Here is a 13,386-nt window from a genome sequence, read left to right on the forward strand (position 1 = left end):
CCTGCAGAGCCGCACTCCACATATATGGCTGCTCTGTGCACAGGACCTGTGATGAGGTCACAGGAGGGGAGGAGTCAGGGGTCACATGATCTCCGGAGTGCAGACCTCCATGGAGCCTTCTCCTCAGTCAGTGACATTCCCGCCATTATTCGCCCCTCACTACTGGCACAATTACCCCGCGCCGCCTTCTCTACACAGTGTTATGTGTGGAATGTGACGTGTGATTTCTCTGGAGGGAAATAGACCCCACACATGAGGGAATTCTCCCCAGTTACCGGCCGTCTACTATATGGCGGCATATGATTGTGCTATCGACTCCACACCAGGAGCTAAAATGCCCAAATCTCTAATGTAACCGCTATAAGAGAAGATATAACAAATTTCCCCTAAACTCACACAGCGCAGGAGGCCTCACTTGGAGCAATGTGACTCGCGCACAGAAAATCTATTCCCGGTTCTGTGATTAAGTTATCGGCCGACAGGAAGAAGAAAGGTCTGAATTACAGCCCAGACTGGAGGAGAAACTGCAGGAGTGAGAATTGGCCAATCAGCGCTCTTCACCCCTATACTTATCTACACAAATACAAGATATGAAATGACAATTAGACGCCATTCTCACCACCAGAACGGAGAGGCGCTAACTTGGAGTAAAGCCGCGTTTTATCACCATGCCAATAAGCCTAATAAGATGCCGCTCGTAAGCTCAGAATGAGAGAGTCACTGCATATAATCTCCTCTATAAAAGACCCTAAGGGTCAGATCTCAGCCCACCCCGATGTCATGTATAGCACTTATAATGAATACCCCCAGAGTTTGTATTCGCCCCCACAATCACCCCCCTCACTACTGGAGTCATTCCTTCACACACTACATCTACCTAACCTGACTGAGTCCGCGGCACAACAACTCCATTTACACATCTCTGAGGAGGAAATAGTTTCAACAACCAAAAAACTAAAAAGAGGAAAGGCCCCGGGGCCGGATGGTCTTACAGCAATATATTATAAAAAATGCAGCGATGTGCTGACACCACATATAAAAGCCTCTGTAATTCACTACTAAATGGCTCACAGCTGCCCCCTGAGTTCTACGTGGCGCATGTAACCGTAATCCCTAATCCTAAGAAAGATCATCTCACCACAAATTATAGACCTATATCCCTCTTATACATTGACTTCAAAATCTTTACATCCATTGTGACAGGATCAATAAAATCCTCCCTCACCTCATCCATCGGGGTCAGGTTGGTTTTATACCAGCGCGACAGGCCCCAGATAATATTAGGAGAGCGTTAAATATTATTCATACAACTAACCTACAGCGAAAGCGACTTCTCCTGCCTGCATTAGATACTGAGAGGGCTTTCGATTCGGCGTCCTGGACGTATCTCTTTACGGTTCTATCGGAAGTCGGATTCTCCCCTAAACTTATAAAGTTCCTCCAATTGTTATATGATAGCCCTATCGCTTATGTAAAACTCCCGTCACCACACCCCCCTCCAATTAATATTCAGAGGGTACCAGGCAGGGCTGTCCTCTATCTCCGGATCTTTCTGCACTTACAATGGAACCCATTGCGGAAGCAATAAGGAGAGATCAGAATATCCTGGGCCCTGAGAATATGGGAGACCAATATAAAGTCAGCCTCTTTGCGGATGATCTCCTGCTAACATTAATAAGTCCCCACACTACACTCCCTCACTTGTTTTCCCTCCTTCACGAATTTGAGAAGATCTCAGGGTTAAAGATTAACATTGATAAATCCGAAGCATTATTTGTAAATTTTCCTAAGAGCAAACTAATATAGCCTCCCATTTTGGGTTTATACACAAAGAACATTATCTAACATATCTGGGTATCAACTTAACAACCAACAGGTCACCTCTGTTTAGGAGGAATTACACTCCACAGATCCAAAACTTCCAGAGAGACCTCGATAGATGGGCTTCCTCAAAGTTATCCTGGCTCGGCAGAATACAGGCATTAAAAATGGTGTCACTGCCTCACTTCTTATATCTATTTAGGTCCCTCCCAATTATGGTACCAGCCAGAACGATCACTCAGTTACACTCTATGATGTCTAAGTTTCTTTGGCTCGGAAAACAACCCAGAATTGTGCAAAAACTTATGTTCCATCACAGAAAAGAAGGGGGTTTATCCCTCCCTAATTTTACACTTTATTACAAGTCGGCACAGATTGCTCCATTAATAAGTGCGTGTTCATATCCCAATAGTCTGAGATGGGTTATTCTGGAATCATTTCTCTCCAAACCATTCTCTTTATCAGGCCTAATGTGGACCACAGACCGACTTCCACGGGGGTTAATGAATGTGGCTCCTTTTACAGTCCACTCGTTGCTTCTTTGGAGGAAAGTTTAAATATAACTTACAATCAAGCCCTTCTCCCCTGACAGCTATATTACAAAACCCCATGTTCCCGCCAGGCCTTGAGCCACAAATTTTTTCTTGGTGGAAGCTGAAAGGTATTCATATACTTCAACATTTGTGTTCCCCATTTAATATCTTACTTGACAGACAGGAATTTGTTCAAATATTTGAACCTCCAGTTAGGGAGGTAATGCGACTGAACCAGATCTTTCTACTTTGCAAAGCAGATCCTCCCGAGCGGTACTACACTCAGGGCGAGTTTTGAAAATAAATGTCTAAATGACCCTTTGGGCAGGGGAACGATCTCTCATTGATCTACTGTGCTATAAATTCCCCACAAGATGATAAAAAATTTGAAGTATATGTTACAGTGGGAGGAGGATCTGGGGTTTGAACAGTCAATTGATGAATGGTATCGTAGCTGTGACACCCTATCATGAGGCAGTCACCAGACTTCCCTTGTGGAGACCTCCTTAAAACTATTGCACAGAGTCTATTATGTACAGGAAAAAATTCACAGCATTTTTCCTAAAATCTTGGGAGACTGTATTAGGGGCTGTGGAATATCTGGTGACATGAGACATATTTGGTGGTCTTGTATGGTGGTTTCTGGGCTTTGGGAGAAGGTGAAGCATCTGATAGCACAGATGTATGGTGGACCGGTTGATCTGGAACCTTCTACCCTTTTACTGGGAACCAGGCCTTCCCGGCTTCCAGAAAGCTTTCAGAAGCTAGTAAACTACTTATGTATGGCCACTAAAATCCACATTGCGGCAAAGTGGAAGTCGCCCTCACTGCCAATATCTATGGTGAAAGAGAAGATGAGCAACATTATGTTATTCTCATTTGTGGCCCCAGCGTTTCTTGTAGAATAAATCCCTTTCTCACACAGTCCTGTAGTAATGACTTTGTTCTCACGTTTTGTAGGAGGGTTCGTCTGACTCCATCTTATGTTATCAGTATAAGTGCGAGAGATGAGAGACCGACGACCGCAGTTTTACCATGTGTGTCCGGCATCAGTTCTACAGTGTGAGAGATGCAGGGTCTGTGACCGAAGCTGGGGGTATACGGGTGTATACAGCATACACAGAGGGGTCTGTGACCGAAGCTGGGGGTATACGGGTGTATATAGCATACACAGGGGTCTGCGACCAAAGCTGGGGGTATACGGATGTATACAGCGTACACAGGTGTCTGCGTCCAAAGCTGGGGGTATACAGGTGTATACAGCATACACAGAGGGGTCTGTGACCGAAGCTGGGGGTATACGGGTGTATACAGCGTACACAGAGGAGTCTGTGACCGAAGCTGGGGGTATACGGGTGTATACAGCGTACACAGAGGAGTCTGTGACCGAAGCTGGGGGTATACGGGTGTATACAGCATACACAGAGGGGTCTGTGACCGAAGCTGGGGGTATACGGGTGTATACAGCGTACACAGAGGAGTCTGTGACCAAAGCTGGGGGTATACGGGTGTATACAGCATACACAGAGGGGTCTGTGACCGAAGCTGGGGGTATACGGATGTATACAGCGTACACGGGGGGGTCTGTGACCGAAGCTGGGGGTATAAGGGTGTATACAGCATACACACAGGGGTCTGTTACCGAAGCTGGGGGTATACAGGTGTATACAGTGTACACAGGGGTCTGCGACCGAAACGGGGGGTATGCGGGTGTATACAGCGTACACAGAGGGGTCTGCGACCGAAGCTGGGGGTATACAGGTGAATACAGTATGCACAGGGGTCTGCGACCAAAACTGTGGATAAACAGGTGTATACAGTGAACACAGGGGTCTGTGACCGAAGCTTGGGGTATACGGGTGTATACAGTGTGAGAGACGCGGGGTCTGTGACTGAAGCTTGGGGTATACAGGTGTATACAGAGGGGTCCACACAAACACGGCTCCGCTCCGTACACCTTGTTCACACGCGGCTCCGCTCCGCACACCTCGTACACACACGGCTCCGCTCCGTAGACCTCGTACACACACGGCTCCGCTCCGTACACCTCGTACACACACGCCTCCGCTCCGTACACCTCGTACACACAGGGCTCCGCTCCGTACACCTCGTACACACACGGCTCCGCTCCGTACACCTCGTACACACACGGCTCCACTCCGTACACCTCGTTCACACGCGGCTCTGCTCCGTACACCTCGTACACACAGGGCTCCGCTCCGTACACCTCGTACACACACGGCTCCGCTCCGCACACCTCGTACACACACGGCTCCGCTCCGTAGACCTCGTACACACACGGCTCCGCTCCGTACACCTCGTACACACACGCCTCCGCTCCGTACACCTCGTACACACAGGGCTCCGCTCCGTACACCTCGTACACACACGGCTCCGCTCCGTACACCTCGTACACACACGGCTCCACTCCGTACACCTCGTTCACACGCGGCTCCGCTCCGCACACCTCGTACACACAGGGCTCCGCTCCGTACACCTCGTACACACACGTCTCCGCTCCGTACACCTTGTACACACACGGCTCCGCCCCGTACACCTCGTACACACAGGGCTCCGCTCCGTACACCTCGTACACACACGGCTCCGCTCCGTACACCTCGTACACACACGGCTCCAGTCCGTACACCTCGTTCACACGCGGCTCCGCTCCGTACACCTCGTACACACAGGGCTCCGCTCCGTACACCATGTACACACACGGCTCCGTACACCTCGTACACACACGTCTCCGCTCCGTACACCTCGTACACACACGGCTCCGCTCCGTACACCTCGTACACACACGGCTCCGCTCCGTACACCATGTACACACACGGCTCCGTACACCTCGTACACACACGTCTCCGCTCCGTACACCTCGTACACACACGGCTCCGCTCCGTACACCTCGTACACACACGGCTCCGCTCCGTACACCTCGTACACACACGGCTCCGCTCCGTACACCTCGTACACACGCGGCTCCGCTCCGTACACCTCGTACACACACGGCTCCGCTCCGTACACCTCGTACACACACGGCTCCGCTCCGTACACCTCGTACACACCGTACACACACGGCTCCGCTCCGTACACCTCGTACACACGCGGCTCCGCTCCGTACACCTCGTACACACACGGCTCCGCTCCGTGCACCTCGTACACACACGGCTCTGCTCCGTACACCTCGTACACACACGGCTCCGCTCCGTACACCTCGTACACACCGTACACACACGGCTCCGCTCCGTACACCTCGTACACACGCGGCTCCGCTCCGTACACCTCGTACACACACGGCTCCGCTCCGTGCACCTCGTACACACACGGCTCTGCTCCGTACACCTCGTACACACACGGCTCTGCTACATCCACCCTGTAAACCACTCCTGACCCCACACATAAACTTCCCCTCATCCAGCACCATGACAACCAGCACAGCAGAGTCCTGCACACACTGAGGCCCCTGATCATGTGACCCCTGACTCCTCCCCTCCCGTGACCTCATCACAGGTCCTGTGCGCACAGAGCAGCTGTAGAAATCTCCGGCCTCGGGGGTCTCACCAGACTTGCTCTTTTCTTGCAGGGGCCGCAGTGGATTTCATCCTGGATCCATAGAGCTGAATAGAGGAGCGATGTTCCTTCACTCTGATGGGAATTGATGGTGACGTTGATGAGTCTATGAGGAACGTGTTCAGCTGCCGACTCCGAGGAGGAAACTGCTTGTTGTCTGTGGCCTAAATATATAGGTTTTATTAGTAGATGTCAGGGGAGAAAACTAAACCCTGTAAGATAATAAATCTCCTCATATGTTTCCCTTATTATCTCCAGTAATTGTATTATTACACAGGATTCTTATGATGTTACATCAGATCATCTTCTTCTCATTCAGGTCTCTACAATATCGGATCCTCTCAGTGAAGATCTTCTGCAGAAGCGAATTTTCCTGATTTACCCATCAAGGATGGATATGGACAGAGACAAGATGGCGGAGAGGATGTTACACCTCACCCTAGAGATCCTCTTCCGTCTCACTGGAGAGGTGAGAGATTCTGATGACGTCACATTACATCATTCTTATCTATGGGAATAACAGATGGACAGAACTGGAGAGGTGAGGACTCTGGAAATGTCTGTAGTGAGATTTATTAATGTGTCTCTCCATAACCAGGATTACACAGTGGTGAAGAAGACCTCTAGTGATCGCTGTCAGGACCCTGTGTCTGACGGATGGGGAAGACCCCTGAGCCCAATCACGGGGCCTCCACCTCACCCCCTGATCCATGAGGACATCAATGACCAGAAGATCCTAGAACTCACCTACAAGATGATTGAGCTGCTGACTGGAGAGGTGACACTGCTGGGAATGCTGGGACATTATACTGTAACACTATGAAGGGATCGGGGGGATGACGGTATCATTGTATGTGTCAGGTTCCTATAAGGTGTCAGGATGTCGCTGTCTATTTCTCCATGGAGGAGTGGGAGTATTTAGAAGGACACAGAGATCTGTACAAGAACGTCATAATGGAGGTTCCCCAGCCCCTCACATCACCAGGTAATAGACAGGACTAAATACACACGGCCTATAATTATCTGTATGTAGAGAATGAATTCAGTCCCTGTATGTGTTTCCTCCAGATCTATCCAGTAAGAGGACAACACCAGAGAGATGTCCCCGTCCTCTTCTTCCACAGGACTGTAACCAAGAAGATCCCAGTGCTCCTCAGGATCATCAGGTAGATGAGAGAAGGTGTCAGGAGATCTCCCCTATGATGTGTAGACGGCTGTGAAGGTCTTGTGCTCAGTCTTGTTTTATCCACCAGTATTATATGTCTTATACTTGTGTAATGAGAACGGTGGAGATGGCAGGATTAGAGCTGATCATAGATGGGACTTCTCCATCTGTCTGTGACTTTTACAATATTTGTTTCAGGGTGAAGATCTGACCCATATTAATACTACAGAGACATATGTGAGGGGTGATGAGCGGTGTAAAGAGGAGATTCCCACATATGACTACCCAGGTGAGTAGTAACCACTGAATGCAGAGAAGTCACAGATTCCTCTCAGTCACCGGCTGTGGCTGCTTTATCGGTGGTGTAGTCCGGCCGTATTACCATGGTCACCATTTTGCCTCTAGACCACAACATTCTCCTCCACCCAAAACTGTTCAAATGACTTTGGACATTGAAAGCCCTTTTCTATAGAACTTACAACCTGGAGGATCCACCAACCCCCTGGGATTAGGAGACGCTGACCGTTACCTGCCCAGATATGTAACTATAAAGCCAAATGACAGCGTACGTAGAATGTGCTGACAAGTTAGAAAATCACTTGATGAAAAATATTATGATTGGCCTATAAGAGAAAGCGGAGGGTAATGATGCTGTTGGCTTCATAGAATCCTGAGATCTAATTTCAGGGCTGAAATCTCATATCCTGAGATCTTGTTACCGAGATCTCCATCTGCGCATGTGCCGCCCCCCAGCAGCCATATTCACAGAGTCCACCACACAGGAGGAAACCACGGACATGCGGGGGGCTCTGGACTTTCACGAAAAGTCAGCAGAGTCTCCCCGCAGCGGCGGACTCTCCAGGCAGCAGCAGCGGCGGACACCCAGAGCAGCGGCAGCAGCATTGGCGGTGGCCACCCCAGGCAGCAGCGCCAGGCACCCCAGCAGCACCAAACACTCGCAGCGGGGCACTGCTCATCGGACACCCCCTCATCCCACCCTGCGGCCTGCAGCATCACTCCCCACTCCTGCCTCCTCCAGCAGTGACCCTGGGACCCCGCTTCCCCATAGCAGTAAGACGCATGGATTATAAGAAGCGCCACCATGTTATTAAAAAAAAATATTCCTATTTTTCTCCTCAAAATTTGGGGTGTGTCTTATAATCCAAAAAATACCTCCAACATGTTTTTTTATTCTAGTTCTTTTTGTACAGGTTCATTTTGTATGGTAGTCTGATGATGGTGGGATCGGCCTGCCTCACTTATGTGAGTCTGCAACTACCTGGTAGCCTTTAAAATAAGGTCTCCATTACCTCTGCCAAATGGCTGAGATCTAAATTTAAGACACATCAGCTCTGCACTATTATAAAAAGTTCTCTATGAATGTTTAATCTTTCTTCTTGAAACTCATCTGACAGAAAATATTGGCCCTTACGATAGTTTAGATTGCCAAGAACCACCGAGCCCCATACTCTAATTACCCAGAGAGTTTTCACCAGGATAATAGGAAACAAATGGACCTTACAAATTATTTCCCAATGTCTCTTCAATCCAACAATCCCCTATATATGGTTGTACACTACTTTCTGGGCACATGGTAGGGGTAAGAAAGGAAGGAGCGCCATTTAGCTATTCGCACACAGATCTTGATGGAATAGTTTACACACACGATGTATTGGGAGCACTGTTAGTGATCACCTGGCAGATCAGAAGATGGCCACCATGAGAAGGCTTGGCTCCATCTACTCTATTTTCCAGATCCCAGTGATTGCCTTGCTCATCATCCTTTAACCCCTCTTCATGGATCTGGACTTACACAGAGACCCCTAGGCTTGGACCATGGTGTTACCTGCTACTCTGGAGTGAGATGGCAAGAAGAATAGTCAGGTAGTTAGTCATAACCAGGAGGGCAGAGAAAATACAAAATCAGAAGACACAAGTGTAGTCAGTAAGCGGGCTGGGATTACACCAGGAAACAAATACACCAGCTGAGCACAGAGGACTGAACCGGAGGAGAACAAGGCTGTATCTGGCAGATTCCGGGAATAGGCTTCAAGCTTTAGTAGGGTTTGGTGCTTTCTAATTGGCTTAAGCGGGTAGTAGATTGCTACCAGATTGCTGGACAGCACATAAACCCATACTGCCAGGCTGGATGAAACTACTGGTCTCAGGCACCCTAATCTTAGTGGCTGGACAGAGCCAGCGCCACCCAGAGCTTCTGGTTTCGACGTCTCTTCTATTACCAGCAACGCCTGCACAATAAATAAGGCGCTGCTTGGTGATGGAATCAAACATCGCAGGAGCAGATTCCAGTGGAGAGGGGACACACCATCTGCAGATGCCCTAATATAACAAAATTACAGGAAACTAAAGCAGTAGAAATCCCCATAAAGTGACTCCATTATGGAAATTATAACCCTCAGTGAATTATTCTATGGGAGTAGTGACACTTTACGGAAATTAGCTCGCACTGGATGTTGCAACATGAAAATTGCACATTTGCCATTTTATTATCCAACACATAATGCCCAGATTGTGCTCCAGGAAACACACACCGTAAATTAAGTGGGTTCTTCTCACTATAGTAATGCCAAATATACGGATGCTAAATATGGTTTGGGCGCACTACAAGGCTCAGAAGAGAGTGGATATTTGACTTTGGGAGAGCGGATATTGCTGGATCGGTTTATGGAAGCCATGTTGCTTTTCAAGAGCTTTTGACCCACAAATATTGTGGAAACCTTTTGGTTTTCCTCTGACAGATGATGGACCTTAGTGGTGTCTTGTGTTTCCGTGAGATGAGTAGAAGTTTTATTGGTATAATTTTTACCTATATAACATTGTTTGGTGGCTTTTTATTCCATGTTTGGGAAGCAGAATGAACAAACCATTGAACACCATGATGCGCTGGTTCATGCTATGAGGCTTTCGATTAGACTGTGAACTGTCATTGTCTTGGAGAATAATTCAGTATTTTTAAAAAGCTTGTATTTTTTATGGACAGCTTAAGTAGAAATGTTCAAAAGTATAAAATGTGAAGATATTTTATTCAAAATTATTAATTGGTTTTATTTTTAGCAGATGACTGTACCAGGAGATCAGAGGGAACGCTGACATCTTCAATTTTTAAATCTGATGATCTTGAGATATCACAGGACCCAATTGAAGTTAATGCCATTACTCCAGATATACCATCATCCCTTCATAGCCAAGATCTGTCATCTAATACTTTGAAACAGGTCCCATCTTTTGGTTCATTACCAACTACTAAGAAAAATCAAAGTCACGATATAAGCATTAAAAAATTAATTGATTCTAAAGGAAAGGAGCTATTTTCATATTCAGAATATGGAAATAGTTTTCTTGAAAAGACTTGTCTTACACATGAAAAAATTCACATAACAGACAATAGATTTTCCTGTTCACAATGTGGGAAATGCTGTACAAAGAAATCACATTTGGATAAGCACCAAAGAACTCACACAAGGGAGAAACCTTTTTGCTGTTCAGAATGTGGGAAATTTTTTAACCAGAAATCAGATTTTGTTAGGCACCAAAGAACTCACACAGGGGAGAAGCCTTTTTCCTGTTTAGAATGTGGGAAATGTTTTGTGAGGAAATCATCTCTTCTTAGTCACCAAAAAACTCACACAGGGGAGAAGCCTTTTTCATGTTCAGAATGTGGGAAATGTTTTAACCAGAAATCTAATTTTGTTACACACCAGAAAACTCACACAGGAGAGAAGCCTTTTTCATGTTCAGAATGTGGGAAATGTTTTAACCAGAAATCTAATTTTGTTACACACCAGAAAACTCACACAGGAGAGAAGCCTTTTTCATGTTCAGAATGTGGGAAATGTTTTAACCATAAAGGGAATCTTGTTACACACCAAATAACTCACACAGGGGAGAAGCCTTTTTCATGTTCAGAATGTGGGAAATGTTTTAACAAGAAATCTAATTTTGTTACACACCAGAAAACTCACACAGGAGAGAAGCCTTTTTCATGTTCAGAATGTGGGAAATGTTTTAACCAGAAATCTAATTTTGTTACACACCAGAAAACTCACACAGGGGAGAAGCCTTTTTCATGTTCAGAATGTGGGAAATGTTTTAACCAGAAATCTAATTTTGTTACACACCAGAAAACTCACACAGGAGAGAAGCCTTTTTCATGTTCAGAATGTGGGAAATGTTTTAACCATAAAGGGAATCTTGTTACACACCAAATAACTCACACAGGGGAGAAGCCTTTTTCATGTTCAGAATGTGGGAAATGTTTTAACAAGAAATCTAATTTTGTTACACACCAGAAAACTCACACAGGGGAGAAGCTTTTTTCCTGTTCAGAATGTTGGAAATGTTTTAGCCAGAAATCAGATTTGTTTAAGCACCAAAGAACTCACACAGGGGAGAAGCCTTTTTCCTGCTCAGAATGTGGGAAATGTTTTATCCAGAAATCAGATTTGTTTAAGCACCAAAGAACTCACACGGGGGAGAAGCCTTTTTCCTGTTCAGAATGTGGGAAATGTTTTAACAAGAAATCTAATTTTGTTACACACCAGAAAACTCACACAGGGGAGAAGCTTTTTTTCCTGTTCAGAATGTTGGAAATGTTTTAGCCAGAAATCAGATTTGTTTAAGCACCAAAGAACTCACACAGGGGAGAAGCCTTTTTCCTGCTCAGAATGTGGGAAATGTTTTATCCAGAAATCAGATTTGTTTAAGCACCAAAGAACTCACACAGGGGAGAAGCCTTTTTCCTGCTCAGAATGTGGGAAATGTTTTATCCAGAAATCAGATTTGTTTAAGCACCAAAGAACTCACACAGGGGAGAAGCCTTTTTCCTGTTCAGAATGAGGGAAATGTTTTGCACATAAATCACATTTTGTTACTCACCATAAAACTCACACAGGCGAGAAACCTTTTTCCTGTTCAGAATGTGGGAAATGTTTTAACCAGAAATCAGATTTGGTTAGTCACCATAGAACCCACACAGGCGAGAAGCCTTTTTCCTGTTCAGAATGCGGGAAATGTTTTACCCAGAAATCAAATTTGATTAAGCACCAAAGAACACACACAGGGGAGAAGCCTTTTTCCTGTTCAGAATGTGAGAAGTATTTTAACTGGAAATCAGATTTGTTTAAGCATCAAAGAACTCACACGGGGGAGAATCCTTTCTCCTCTTCAGAATGTGGGAAATGTTTTGTGAGGAAATCATCTCTTCTTAGTCATAGTAACATAGTAACATAGTTTTGAAGGCTGAAGGAAGACCTTATGTCCATCTAGTTCAGCCTATTTTTAGTGCAGCTGTTCTGCATTGTTGATCCTGGGGAAGGCAAAAAACCCACAGAGTAGAAGCCAATTTTCTCCATAGGGAAAAAAATTCCTTCCCCTAAGCTGGGTCAACCATCTACCTATAATATTCTGTTATTCGTAACCTTCTATACTGTTACTCACAAGAAAAGCATCCATTCCTTTCTTAAATTCATTCAGTGAGTTGGCCATCACCACTTCCTCAGGAAGAGAACTCCAGAGCCTCACTGCTCTTACCGTGAAGAACCCTCTTCTATGCTGGTGCAGAAATTGTCTTTCCTCCAAACGAAGAGAATGCCCCCTTGTTCTTGTCACAGTCCTTGGTACAAACAGTTCATTGGAGAGATCTCTGTATTGCCCTCTGATATACTTGAACATATTTATTAGTTCTCCCCTAAGTCTTCTCTTTTCTAGAGTAAATAGACCTAATTTTGATAACCTTTCTGGGTATTGTAGTGAACCAACTCCATTTATCATTTTAGTAGCCCGCCTTTGAACCCTTTCAAGTTCAGTAATGTCTTTCTTGAGCATCGGCGTCCAAAATTACACACAATACTCCTAGTGTGGTCTGACGAGTGATTTGTACAGAGGGAGAATTATGTTTTCATCTCGTGTCCCCAGACCTCTTCTAATGCATACCATGACCCTATTTGCTTTGGTGGCAGCTGCCTGACACTGGGCACTCCAATTTAGCTTCTTATTGACTAAGATGCCTAAGTCTTTTTCCATGCCTGATTTCCCCAGCAGTTTCCCATTTAGTAAGTAATTGTAGCATCTGTTTCTCCTTCCCATGTGCATAACCTTACACTTATCTGTGTTAAACCTCATTTGCCATTTTTCAGCCCAATTCTCCAATTTACTCAAATCTGTCTGTAGTTGCAAACTGTCCTTTGTGTTAACTACCTTACATAGTTTTGTATCATCTGCAAATACTGATATTTTACTGTGTAAGCCATCCACTAGATCATTAATAAATATATT

The 13,386-nt window shown here is 45.9% G+C and overlaps 1 pseudogene; it reads left to right on the forward strand.

Annotated features, from left to right (window-relative positions):
* The first annotated feature begins 3,389 nt into the window (after window positions 1–3,389).
* Window positions 3,390–12,843, forward strand: LOC141099702 (uncharacterized; annotated as a pseudogene).
* Window positions 12,844–13,386: the final 543 nt, after the last annotated feature.

The sequence above is a fragment of the Dendrobates tinctorius genome, unplaced genomic scaffold (genome assembly GCF_039654945.1).
Source record: "Dendrobates tinctorius isolate UK_male_01 unplaced genomic scaffold, ASM3965494v1 ptg000101l, whole genome shotgun sequence".
Classification (NCBI taxonomy): domain Eukaryota; kingdom Metazoa; phylum Chordata; class Amphibia; order Anura; family Dendrobatidae; genus Dendrobates; species Dendrobates tinctorius.